The sequence below is a fragment of the Camelus dromedarius genome, chromosome 32 (assembly GCF_036321535.1).
Source record: "Camelus dromedarius isolate mCamDro1 chromosome 32, mCamDro1.pat, whole genome shotgun sequence".
NCBI lineage: Eukaryota > Metazoa > Chordata > Mammalia > Artiodactyla > Camelidae > Camelus > Camelus dromedarius.
In genome coordinates this window covers 10,018,295-10,032,316 of record NC_087467.1, presented here as the reverse complement: position 1 = coordinate 10,032,316, position 14,022 = coordinate 10,018,295, and the positions used below count along the sequence as shown (strand labels likewise).

Genomic DNA, 14,022 nt, shown 5'->3' with positions numbered 1-14,022 from the left:
CACTCCTAGGCATGTATCTGGAGGGAACTCTAATTTGAAAAGATACATGCACCCCAATGTTCATAGCAGCACTATACATGAAAACAACCTAAATGTCCATTGACAGATGACTGGATAAAGAAGCTGTGGTATATTTATACAATGGAATACTACTTAGCCATAAAAAATAATAAAACAATGCTATTTGCAGCAACATAGATGGACATGGAGATGGTCATTCTAAGCGAAGTAAGGCAGAAAAAGAAAGAAAAATATCATATGATGTCACATGTGAAATCTAAAAAAAAGGAAAAATAAGACACCAATAAATTTATTTACAAAATAGAAACTCATGACTCATGACTCACAGACATGGTAAACAAACATGGTTACCAGGAGGAAAGTGGGTGGGAAAGGATAAATTGGGAATTTGAGATTTGCAAATATTAACTACTAAATATAAAATAAATAAGTTTCTTCTGCATAGCACGGGGAACTATATTCAATATAGTTGTAGTAAACTATAATGAAAAAGAATATGAAAATGAACATATGTATGTATATGTATGAGTGAAACAGTATGCTGTACACCAGAAATTGACACATTGTAAACTGATAATACTTCAATTTAAAAAAAAGACAAAGGGGAAGATATAAGAAAGAAAAATGATGGGTTTGGAACAACTTTGGGATATTTTTCCACCAGTTTGCATTTGAGTTTGCATATAGAAATATGTTTGACAATTGTACTGTTCAAAATATCATCTATATATAAAGGAGAATTCATAAGATAGCATTCTTTTAAATAGACCAAGGAAAAACTAAAAAATCATGGAGAAAATTTAACATTATACAAAATAGAAATATGCTGAAAAGACCATATTTTGAAGTTCATTTGTAGTTTTAAAGGAAAAATATAAAAGCAGAGACCCTCTGAGAGAAACAAATCTCTTAGAGAAAAAAGCATCACCTAAGACATAAATACGTTTTCATTCAACCAATAAAATACTTCCAGTAAATAGAGGGAAAAAAATAGCAAAGGCTTCTTTTGTTTTTAGAAATTCTTTCTTTTTTTCCCCCAGCAATGGAAGGGGTCGAAGACCAAGACTAAATGTCCAATTCAGCCCAAAGAATATAATTTTATAAGCCAAAAAATAAGACTTTTATAGAATACTTTCTTTGTAGTTATTTAGCTATGTCTACAAAAGGAAACTCATGTTTGTTTTTCTCCTTTTATAATAATCTGGAAAATGATAAAAGATAAAAATGAAGAATGTCACTAAAGCTTTTGAAACATTATTTTTAAATAGTTTCTACATCCTCTGACTTCTATATAGCCACGAAATTGGACTATTACCACCACAATCTATCACCTATATGCATAGACTTCCTACAAGAATCTTAACAATCATTTTTTTAAATTAAGAATTTTTTATGTGTACATGTGTGTGTGTGTATACTTGGAAACACTGAATTTTTTTAATGTATAAAATTTTTATTAGAATGGTACTTTCATTTTACTCACATTAGAGAAATTAAATAGAGGTCAAGTTTTTCTTTTTCCATGCCTTTGCTTATTATTTATTTGGATATGTTTTTAGTTATATTTCATTCAGTTCCTAAATCGCTAAGAGTTGAATGAAGTCAAGAAAACATCAGTCGAACTAATATATATAATTAAATGAACAACAAGTTCATACTGTATAGCACAGGGAACTATATTCAATATCTTGTAGTGACTTATGGTGAAAAAGAATATGAAAACAAGTATACGTATGTTTATGTATGACTGAAGCATTATACTGTGCACGAGAAATTGATGCAACATTGTAAATATTGAAGTATTGACTATACTTCAATAAAATATATATATACAAAAAGAAAAGGAAAACTTCAATGATGGCATGAGTACGTATCCAAGTTTCTATCTCTGTCTACATTCTGCAAAGGAAATATTAAGTAGCATTTTATATTTTAAAAAATTTACATAGCACTCATTTCAAGTCTACAAAATGATAATTAACTATATAAATTTGTGATACAGATATTATAAATACATATTCATACATGTTTCATTAATAATTTTCTGCAGAGAATGAGATGTAGAAGGACAATAAATATGGGTAACACAACCCCTGACAGATGAGTGGTGCAGAGGCCAAAAGAGCTAATGTGCCTTTAGATTGAAGAGTAAAGCTAAATCCAACACAAGGGAGGTGATAATTCTTGGCTACTGTATACAGGAGAGTTCTGTTCACTTCCAGGTAGCATCTAGAAGGAGAAAAGAGAGAAAGTGGAGGCACTAAGAGGGCAGCTACCAAAGTGGAAAGGGGATCACAGTCTCATCATTTCAGAAAGAGTAAAAATAATTGATTTGGAAAATGCAACACAAAATTGCTCTCAACTATTTAAAAGATTTTTATATGGAGTAAGAATTAGATATATTCTTTATAGTTCAATGAGTTGGGACCATAACTGCTGTATTAGATTATTCTAAAGAGGAACTTTCACATATGGTTGGAAGGATTAGAGGAAATTATGCAGGTAACATTTAACACAGTCGTTAACATATAGTAATGACTCCATAAATATTTTCCAGTGATTACTGCCAGCGGTGGTAGTAGTAATAGTAGTAGCAGTAGCAGCGCAGCAGCATTGATAAACGTAAGTCATCTTTAACTTAGAAATCCCTTGATTTGCAAACTTAATAACATGGAGTGGATTTATTTTAACACTGTGAAACTGTCTGAACATTATAAACAGACACAATTTTTTAATTTATTGCCATGTCAAATTTAAAGAAATAGTTTAGGTTTTCTTCTGCCTTGATACTTCTGCCTAGAATTTGCCGTTTCTTTGGCTCTGGGATATACCAGTGGATACCTCCGTACTTAGATTGGGAAGCTACATACTCTCATAAATCATGAAACTAGGGGAAAGGACTTTGGTCAGTTACTCAGGCTTAATTAAAAACAAGTTTAGTTCTATAGAAACTCACATTCCTGAGAAGTGATTTCGAGAAGTCTTTTTAAGAATTGGGCTTCATGGGCCTGAAACAGTGAATTTTTGACAGGAGAAGCTGATATATCAGAATCTCTCGGGCTAAGAGTCTAGAAGAGAGAATAAAGGTTGGAAAAGTTACCTAGCTGATTCTGACACATCCCCATCCTCTCTGCAAACTGGTGAGAACAATTTATTCAAATAAATTCAGAAAAAAAATGCCTAACCTCCAACAGAAAACTGGAATCAAGAACTGAATTCATCACACACTGAATTATGTTAATTTATTATTCAGATCAGTTAAACCTTTTGTTATTCAGGTTCTTATTGTTAGGATCTTTGTGTATCTTTTATATTTCTTGTTGGCCGTGGGAGGAAAACCAACACAAATTGATCACCCACTGCACGCCTGGCACTAGGCACTGTGCTTCACATGCACAGCTTAACCAGATTTACAGGCAGATTCCATCCTTTAGGCAGTGAGTGGCAGTGCCCCCACTTTACAGACGAATATGTGGAGTGATTGTCTCTCCCAAGGTCTTTACACCTAATACATGGTAGGTGCACAACCCTGGACTGCCTGATTGTAATACTAACTTCACAACACCTAGCTGTTCAGTGGACATTCAGTGGAGGTAGAATTCAGTGGAATTCAGAAGAGGTAGGTCTTGGAGCATACATTTTTAATATGTGCATGGAATTTATAACAGGTAGCACTGAAGGGCAAAATTCACTGGCACCAGTTTTACTGCACTGAATTTTTTCAAAAGAATGGTTAAAACATTCCTTCATAGTAAAATTTTACTGAGAACGTTATTCCCTTTATCACTGAAATGATAATGGAAGTCTGAAGAGCTTTGGAAAATGTAGTCCATGTCAGATCACCCCCAAAATTCAGCAAATGCCAAATAATCATTTATTAAAGTCCAATATTGTTACAGGTTTTTCACAGAAAGTAGAATCATCTTAATCTAGGGAAGAGTAGTCATTAACAGATAAAGGGTTCATTAAATGAATATGCAGTGTCATGCTGTTGGAATTGGGCATTGATCACTGTTAGATACAGGTTTTCTCCTTGCCTGGAAATTCTGACACCACATTTATCACTTGACCTATTTTTAGAACTTTAATGAGTAGATCACTGAGACTTACCTCATTAACTTAGATTCTGAGAAAACATTATTTACAGAGATAATAGTAGGTTAGAATAGTCACTACTTCCAAATTTGTAAGGAAAAAACAACACGTGAACCAAACTAACAGTGAGAAAAATCTTACCTTGTTTAACAGGTAAGCTTTTTTAACATTTGTTTTCCTAGAATTACTCCATCTTAAATATATATTTTTTTAAGGATACATGGAATAGTTACCCAAGTTTATAGCTCCTATGACTCACAGAAGCACATGATTTAAAGTAATATTTAGTCTTCTGCACTTTCAAATTAATAATTATTGCATATTAATAGTCATGTGCTATTTTCAAGAAATATTTAAAAGCATTTTCAGTCTGACTTCATTTAGCTACAGTAATAGAGGTTACACCATAATTACATGCATTTTTATGTCTATTTTGAAGTTTAAAGTTATGAACTCAGGGTTTTAATAAATTAAATACAGCATAGAAAAGCATATGCCCCTTTCATCCCTTTCAGAAGTCATGTCTGTTAATAAAAAGTGACAGGGAAAGTTAAAAATAATGGTATAAACCTAAAGGGACACAAAAAGGGGGAAAGGTAACGGGAGATGGGAGATGTCTTCAGTATTTTGGACATTGAAAAGCAGACAGGCAGAAGTGGCAACTGACTAGTAGGTCAGAGGAGACTGGAGGAGGAGGGGGACCAATCCGAGGGGATTTGGTTCCCTGCGTGAAACCAAAGAAAGTCTGGGCACAGAGACATGAGGGAATCTTTGAAGAGTGGAACAAAAGAAACCAAGATTTCACACCATAAAAAGGAGCAGTTTTACCCAAGATTCTCTTCTTGAGTCCCTTCAACTACAAAATTACTTCTTTCCTATTTGGCAAAAAGCAGTTTTCCTCTGTCGAAATGTCAGAGCTGGGAGTGGTGGTGAGGGAGTCTGGGGAGAGGGTGGGGCTCTGCGAAATGTAAAGAGATCGAGTAAAATGTGAGTATGAAATCCTGAGACCCCAACCCCACTGTCTTGCTCCGCAACAAAGCAGATTTTTAATATCCAGCCACGTAATTAAAAGAATTTTCTCTGGGGAAAATACCAACCCAAGAGAAAAGGCACACAGATCCTAACAGCTGTGTGCCTGGTCGTGGCCTGATCACCTTTAGGGAAATCTCAACAGCAAGAGCTACTCAAATATTCAGTTTCCTACCTGCTTTTAGTATGTTGATCTAACTATAAATTAGACTCAAAGATTGTTAAAAAGTTGAGGAGTTCTTACCAAGATATCAAGCGCTGAATGGCCTTGAACTTCCTCATCCTCATTTCCCTTAAAAGAAAAAACAAACAGGCTCTTCAACATCTATCATTCCTTTTTATTTAAAAATTCCAAGATCCTCAATTCCAGTAAATCTTGCCAAAGACTTAATCTTTAAAATCATGTCTTAATTTTAGTTTCAAAGACTAATTTCATGTCTTTATTCTTTTATTCATTTGTTCTGTATGTTTTGTCTATATCCACTGTAACCCAAAACCTTGCTGTTGATTTCTGTCCTTGTTCCCCAGCTGCCTGAACCAAAATTAATCCATTTATTTCAGGACTAAAAAAAAAATTTTCAAAGAGGGCTGAAGAGGGATGTGAGAACTTCAGGCAGGGAGGTAATTTAGAGCTCCTTCAGACTTTTAAGTATTGGCTCAACAACTATATAGTAAAATATACAGGCAATCAGAAACATTTTTTGTTTCTCTTTTAAAGTTATTCTTAAGGGCACTATGAACTGCAGGAAGAAAAAAATACATATCAATAGTAAGGAGTTACATGTGATGTACAACTTGGTATCACTTTTTATTTCTTTCAGTGGTACTTGGTGCTTCTTAGGAATTGATGCCCTGGCCAGCTGGCATCCCTTGTTAACTGAGTTTTGGTCTCAAACACACCAGCATATCTGCAGAGCTCAGCAAATGTCAGTGTGGTTCCTTCTTTCTTGCTAGCTCCATTTTTCCATGTTCACAGTTTAAAACACTTCTTGGGTGTTTCACCATTATCCTTGCTTTTCCTAGAGTGATGTTATATAACATACTGACATAACCACAGACTATTTCCTTGCCTAACTAGACAAAGAGAAACCTTTCCAGCTTAATCACTCACGCCTTCCTAGCCATCACCATTCTCTTTAGAGAGACATTTAGTGTGTGTCTAAATGTTAGGAAAAAATTTTTTTCAGGCAGAATCAGTGAACAAAGAAGGTTGTAACAAAGATCTGGAGAAGAAGAAAGACTTGATCACAGTGGTTTAAATCAGTCTGCACCCTTGTTGAAGATCACCCGACTGTCTACATGTGAGTTTATTTCTGGCCTGTCTGTTCTATTCTATTGGTCTATTATGTCTGTCCTTATGCCAACATCATACTGCTTTAATTACTGTAGCTTAGTTGTATATCTTGAAATCAGGAAGTATAATGTCTCGAGCGTTGTTCTTTTTTTCTCAAGATCACTTTAAATGGCTATAGATTAATGGGGCAAATATGAACTTGAATTCTGGTATGGTCACTTACTAGCTGCTGCTTCTTAAATGAATTGCACAACTGTTCTACCTCTCAGTTTCCCCACGTGTAAGAGAAAAAGCTATAGATGGAAAGTTGTGTAAATTGCCAAGAAACAAAACATTCCACAAACAACAAAAGCAAGTGCACAGCTTTTCATTTACTTAACAAAATATTTACTTAGTAGATATCATGTGCAAAATTATTGACATTAAAAGGACAAATTAAATATAGCACTGATCCTAAAGGAACCAACATTCTAGCAGAGAAAGTAAGATATATGTGTGTGTGTGTGTGTGTGTGTGTGTGTGTGTGTAAACACATGGAGAAATGTCACTAGTGTTATCATAGAGAAGAACACAAGTACTAGAGAAACTCAGGGAAAGAAGAGATGATGAACAGCTAGAGACATGGAGAGAAGGTTGCATTTCTGAAGAATAAAACACTGGGAAATGGGGATTTGAAGTGCCTTTTAGATGTTAACACTGGGAAAGGGAAACGGCTCTTTTAAGACCACTAAGATTACAGAAAGATTATGTAAATTTTTAAAAAATATGTTGAGATGGAAAGAAAATATTGTAAGCATTTTTCTATTGATAGAAATGATTCAGAATCTTTTTAATAAAGTTAGAGGTAAGTCATCATTAAAGTGGAAAAAAAAATGAAGAGAGAAGGGAGAGTACTAGAAAAGAATCAATAGAATTTGGTGAAATAATGGTGTATTTGCCGGCCTGGATTTTGGTCTGCCTGCCCCCTCTCTAACCAGTTAAGCCTTAAGCGATAAATTGGTCCTGTCTTTTTAAAGAAATCTCTGTTCCTGGCTTTTCTCTCTCTTCTGTGATTTCTCTTCTTAAATGTTCTTACCCTGTATAGTCTATCCTGGCAATGTAAACTTATGCTACATACATGCATGACACATTCCTCCAAATATTTCACGGATGTATCTTGTCTGTAAAAGATTATAAGCTCCTCAAGGCTAGAGATGCCATCTTCTGCACATCTTTCACTGTTCCTAATTCAGGGAACATTAAAAATTAATTTCTTGTACAACTTGTACAAAGACTTATGGAAGGAAGTTTGTGACGATCATGTTCCCCTTACTATTCTAGAAACGATTTTATTTTTATGGGACTAGAATGAATAAAAATTATTAAATCAGTCATATTTGTATTTTTATATACATAGAACAATACTACAACTATTTAGATCATGGGATTTTATACAGTTAATTTGCATTCATATATAATCCTTACCAAAATAAGAATTTGGTAAATATTTTCAGTGAGGTAAAAAATGAGCCAAATCTGATTGGTTTGCTAAGAGAGGCCAAGTGGTCTGTTACATAACAATGCCCAATTCTGTTTCCACCCTACAAGGAGCATAATCAAAAAGACTACGCTTCAATAAAAAAGACTATAGAAAAGACAAGTGTAAAGATACGTAAAACAATGAATCTAATGCATATTAAGGATGGAGACTAAGTTGATTGATCCTTTTGTAAAACAACTAGAACAGCCATAATGATCATTTATTTATTTAAAAATTAATACAAAATATGTTTTATAATTTTAGAATTGATATGTATTAATTTTGGGAAATGTAGAAAATCATAAAACAATTAAAGCTACCCATGAACACTCCAATCAGAAATAGCCAGTAGTTAACAGTTTGGTTTATAATATTTCAATGTTTCGAAGCACATAAAAATCTCAAGGCACTTGTTATCTTGCTGGGAAATTAAAGAAGCTGAAGAGAAAGATGAAATCAGGACTAGAGTCTTAGAGGCACCCTGGGAAATATAAGATTTTCTGCCACATTATGATTCAATCTAATAGCATGGAAGCAATATACACTGTATTAGAGACTCATTGGTAAATACTTATTGAGTTCTTACCCAATTCCAAAGAATTGGGCCAGGCAGTATGGGGATACCAAAAAAAAATAAAATAAAATAAAGCCTCTGTCCCTGTTCTGAGAGAATCACAATCTGGTAAGAAAGATAAGTGGGAGAAACAGGTGAAAACTTAAACATCAATAAGATATTTAAGTAAAAATTCACCACAACAACAAAATGCATCAGAAGATTTTGTATGATTAATTACCAAATGAAGCCCACAGGCAATAACTGCTATTTGAGTCCACAAGCACTTGAGTGTGATTTATAGAAAGGCACATTTCAAGAGTAATTCTGTTATAACCCCTCAACTTCCTAAGAGTTCCCTGTGTATAAATGACCGGTACAGATACACTTTCTAGAGCCTACTGACAAATTGAAGCTATTTTCTTTTGGCTAGTTTGTCACATTTTCCCCACCTTCATGCATTTCAAAAGACACCTGGGCTAAGAAATCATGTATATATATATATATGAATCATGTTAATAGCAATTAGTAGTACCATTTGACCAAAGGAGCAGAATCCTGACCACCAAGAGTCACATCCTTGTCCAACCACCTACAATGGTTTTAATCATCTTTTACAAAGGAAAAAAAATCTATGTGTAGAAAGCCAATCCTGACCACAGCAGTCTTTATTGTCTTGTGGTTTTCCTCCCACGCACACCCAAGGCCATGTAGAATGTTATCCTAAACTAACAGAAAGTCTCAGTGACCTCCCTTTCTTGCAAGACTTCTGTCACTTATCTATGTAATACTGAGGAAAAAAAAATGAGTGCTGGGAAAGTATCCTGAAAATCAGAAATTTGGAGAGGAGGCAGTGTTCCTTTCTAAGTTTTACTGCCGTCCTCAACTCCTCCAACTATCCAAGCTTAAGGAGCCAAGAATCCACTCAAGAGCACACACAGCCAGGGTGCCATTTAACCACAGGATTTGAGGGAGGAGCGAATGGATCTCCCAAGTGCTGAATCCCAAAAGTTGACTTCCCTCAGTTTCACAGAGGAGCTGAAATCATGCCCCAGGGCATGAGAAGGGGCTGAGAGGGAGTGACACTCATCTAGCAAGACTCCTAAAGCACTGGAGCCCAAAAAGACATGATGCCCATTTGGGATCCAGTTGCTTCCTTGCACTGCACCTGTCGTCATCATCATTTCCTCATCCTGTGGATGCAGTGGTGATAGATAAGGGATAAGAAAGTGGGTAAGGACGAGGTTTAGGTTCCCGTGAAGCCAACAATGTGAGATGCAAAAAAACTAAAGTAAACTGCAGTTATTATTCCTAACACCCAAGGTTCCAAAGAAAACAGTGGTAAACTGTTAATAGATTGATTTCTATTGGCTCAAAAAAAAAAAAGCTAATTCTTTCAGTTAAACATTTGAAGATGCGGCAGATATTATAAGGTAGCTCATACAACACCCTCTGTCTTCTAATTTGACTGCATGTAGTGTAAAGGCTGAAAAGATAAAATGACATTTCCCAGGCTTCTCTTAGCCCCAGATCATCCACGTCACTTAGCGTTCCACCAATCTTGGAATTGTGAGCTCTGTGACATGGAGAGATGAGATCTTTGGGGAACCACAGTGGCAGAGGCATCTGGTTTTTCCACAGTGGAGTTCAGGCCGCTGGGCAGCAGGAACACTGGCATTTTCAAGAGGCTGGAGAATATGGAGGAAGCAAGAAGTCAAGCCAGATGCTGGTGTATGTTCAGGTGCTGAGCGAAGTGCTTGGTAGGGGAGCTATAGGATGAAGGCAGGAGGTAGTGGTAAGTGGGCATCAGATGATGGAGGTCACTGTAAGCCATGCTGGAGAGCCTAGATTATACTCATAGACACTATATGGGGTTTAGTCGTTGAGTTTCAAAACGGTGCTAAAATGCAGGTGTAAATGTTAAGTAGATCACTTAGTGGCAGTATGAAGAAGCGAGGAACAGCATTGTGAAGGCTGGTGGCGCAGCCTCTATGTGGCACAACACGGCTCGGAAGTCAAACAAAATAATGCAAGGATGTTTCAAAACTCTGTCGGAGATAAATGATATAGGACTTGATGTTAAAAGCACAAGGAGACTTTTCTGTGACTCCCAAGTTTCTCTTTTGAGTGTGTAGGTGGAAAGTAAGCCACAGAGCACAACACACCTGGATGTTAGTCAATTGAAGGACATTGTCCGGTTGTCCTTAGGTAGAGTTTCAGCGAATGGCAGCCCCACTGGGACAGTTTACAGTTCCAGAACCAGTGCCTAACAGAGTGATGGAATGGTGTAGTGTGCAGGTTATAGAGGCTTTTTTCCCTCAATATTGTTTTTTTCTTTGCATTCTGGAAACAGTGTTCCTTACTAATCTGTTGCTGTTAATTATACAATTGGGCATGTCCAAAAGAAGTAAAACTACCACACCTCTCCTCACAGGAGAAAAGAAAACATAGTAGAAAATGGTTAGTAAACATTCCACATCAGCTTCAGAGTAAATGTTTGCTTCAAAACAAATTACCCATATTATGGATGTCTGCGTGAGGTGAGGGTCACACCTCACTGGTAGATGGAAGTAGATGCTATATTGCATTGTTAAAGAATTGTGAAGTTATCCTTCTAATATATCAGTTTCATGCTTTCTACATATTGCTCAAATTTAAAAAGATTGCCTTTCACCGAATTCATGCTTAAACAACTTTAATGTAATTTAGTGATTCTGTCAAGTGAATTCAACAATGAAAATATTAGGACAATCCCAATTAATATGACAGGATGGCAAGAGAAGCAGCTAGCCGAACAGTATTTTCTCCTCTGGATGTTGTCTTCAATTAAATTCTCTATCAGCCGAAAGAATTGATTAGTCTTTTCAAGCAAGAAGCCTTGCTTCCTGCAAGTAAACAGAACTGTTTCCATTAAAGCTCTCAGTGCCTTTAAGAGGCTGTCATCTCTGGCTGGTGAAACAGTTTTACGGCGTCCCGCCAGCCGTGTTCATTACATGCACTTATTTGGCAATCGGTGTCTTGCTGCAAGTTCAGGAGAATAATCGACAAAGGCCATAGCTGGACTGCTGAAAAAGAGACCGAAGGTCAGCCAGTTGCTGTTGAATTTTATGACATGTATTCCTGTGCTTTGATATGTAGCTGCGTATACACAATCTAATTAGTGCCGATGCCAGCTTTATAATGAAAACAATCCATATTCTTACTCGCTATCTAATTTTCTCTCATTTAGGACATCTTTGATTAAAAAGAGCACGCCACACTGCCTTGTTGATTGCAGCATAGATGGAGCTCATTATTACATTATTAAGGCAATACACTGGGTGATAAAACGAATTCAGCCTAGAAAAAAAAAATCACATTTAAAATCATTATCCTGAAGTGGTTTTAATGGAGATAATCACATTTATTTAAAAACACACGTGAGCTTCTAAAGTGTGGGCTAAACTTTGACTGGATATCTTGAATATTCAATTTTTAAAAAAAAGTGTAAAAACTAATAAAGACGAATTTGGTAGTTCTCATTCAACATTAGGTCTCAATATGATTCAGTTCATGCCTTGGCTGTATACGTATCTTAGTCATCAGTTATTTTTTAGCAGTTTTTATAAGTTGTGCTCCTGACTGTATGTGTTAACTTTCTGGTATTTATTCATGGTACAGTACTTGAGGAATACATTCCTATGTTTGCATAGATCACATGCTTTTATAGTTTACAATGAGCATCTTCCTACTTTATAATGAACTCCTGGTAAAGAATAGTATGCTTCTGAGATTTCTTTTCCTATACTGTTTATGTATCATTTTTAAGAAGTACACTTTTAGATAGTCTACTATCAGAGACAGTGTGGCAATCAAAAGACTATAAATATATTGACTATTATTACTGAGCTTCATTTACAGCTACCATGCACATATATGCAGATACATAAGCAGTGGAAGATAAGGAATGTGAACATGTATTTTTAAATAAACCATATTTTACGTATAAGTATATAAGTATAATGTTACCATATAAAGGAAGATGACGCTTTTGTTTCAGAAACTCATAATCACTGTTATTTAATATAGTACATAGGGTGAATTTACACTTTCCATATAGGTATAATTTATGTTATAAAGAGTTCTCACAAATAGAATTCTTAGGTAAGTCTAAAAATGTCTAACACAAAAACTGAAAATTATGCTATGAGGTAGCTATTAAGTATGGGCACTATTTGGAACTATAACTGTGCTTTGATTTTATTCTTGCTTTGATTTCTATTTTTGATGACTTTGCCAGTGTTATGTGTTCCTTTAAATACTTTTCATCAAAGGAACACTACTAGGTCTCTGCTCTGTACAGCCTTGCATCGAGAAAAAAATGCCCCTCTTAGTTCTTTGATCCATGAAACATCCTCTCGCTTTTCTTTTCTTTTTATTATAAAATCAATACATATCATTAAAGAAAATTGGCAAATAGATAAATATAGGGGAAAAACACCATAGTCATACCACCTAAATGCAGCCATTAGAAAAATGTTGTTGTATTCCTGTTTTGTTTTGTTTTTACTGATACATGTTTCCATTTTCAGACTGTTAGTATGCCAGACATATAATTGTATGATTTAGTGCATCTCTGTGATGATAAAGTTGCTTCACTGGCCAGCTTCTTTACTTAGTTCTTTTCATTCAACGTGCTAGCCAGTGTTCTTGAGGTCTGGTACGGGAAAAAAAAAAAGAAGACTGTCACTTAGTGATAATCTTTTCCTGAACCTGATCATCATCACTGTGTAGGTTCCTTCCCTCTCTTGCCCTTCCTTCTTAATTTGTGCTTCTGATGACAGAGACGGGACTGTATGATGAATGCTTATGGGAGACGGCCCTGGACAGGTAGGATGCTCTTCATGTTTCCTGTGACTGTGCCTTTCAAGGGCACCTTAGTCTTGAGAAGGGACCCATTTTATTTTATTTTATTCTTTCTTTGCTCTCCTATATTATTTCATTTTTTTTTAAGTAAAGTGAAACTTTTTTTTGACTTTTGAGTATATGTTAAATCAACTTTCAAAGATTTACTGATTTAAAAAAATTTAGGCTTTTTATGTGGAAAATTTTAAACATACACAAAAACAGGGAAAATTGAATGCCCATGAACCAATTATCCTCTTCTTTTACATTTTAAGGTTCACTTCTATTGTGTGGCAAATATGGTTAATTGCCTAACTTAGAATCATTCTTTCCCACCCCACCCACTTTCTTGTTAAGAGAATCCCGATTTGGGTCCAGATGACAACATGCTCACTATGATAAATTTAAAGCAATCTTTCCTTTTGAAAGACAGTTTCCAGCCAGCCCTACAGGAAGGAATGAATGAGCATATATGATCCAGTTCTGGGCAATCATATGTAAGAAGAGTCTTCTTTCTCTTTGGCAAAAGAAAGCCTCATTTTGCCCATATTTGTCTTCTCTATTTTATATCATAATATATAGATGCAAACCCTGGAACTCTGGCAGCTATGTTGTGATCATGAGGTT

General features: G+C 35.5%; 1 long non-coding RNA gene across 1 annotated transcript in view; it reads left to right on the top strand.

Moving 5' to 3' along the window:
- The window catches only part of LOC105087009 (uncharacterized), a 137,017-nt gene extending 130,576 nt beyond the window's left edge, over nt 1-6,441 (top strand). The window contains exon 4 of the long non-coding RNA XR_004132339.2: nt 6,333-6,441. This is a non-coding gene — a long non-coding RNA (uncharacterized LOC105087009). The remainder of the gene's footprint in view (nt 1-6,332) is intronic.
- Nucleotides 6,442-14,022: the final 7,581 nt, after the last annotated feature.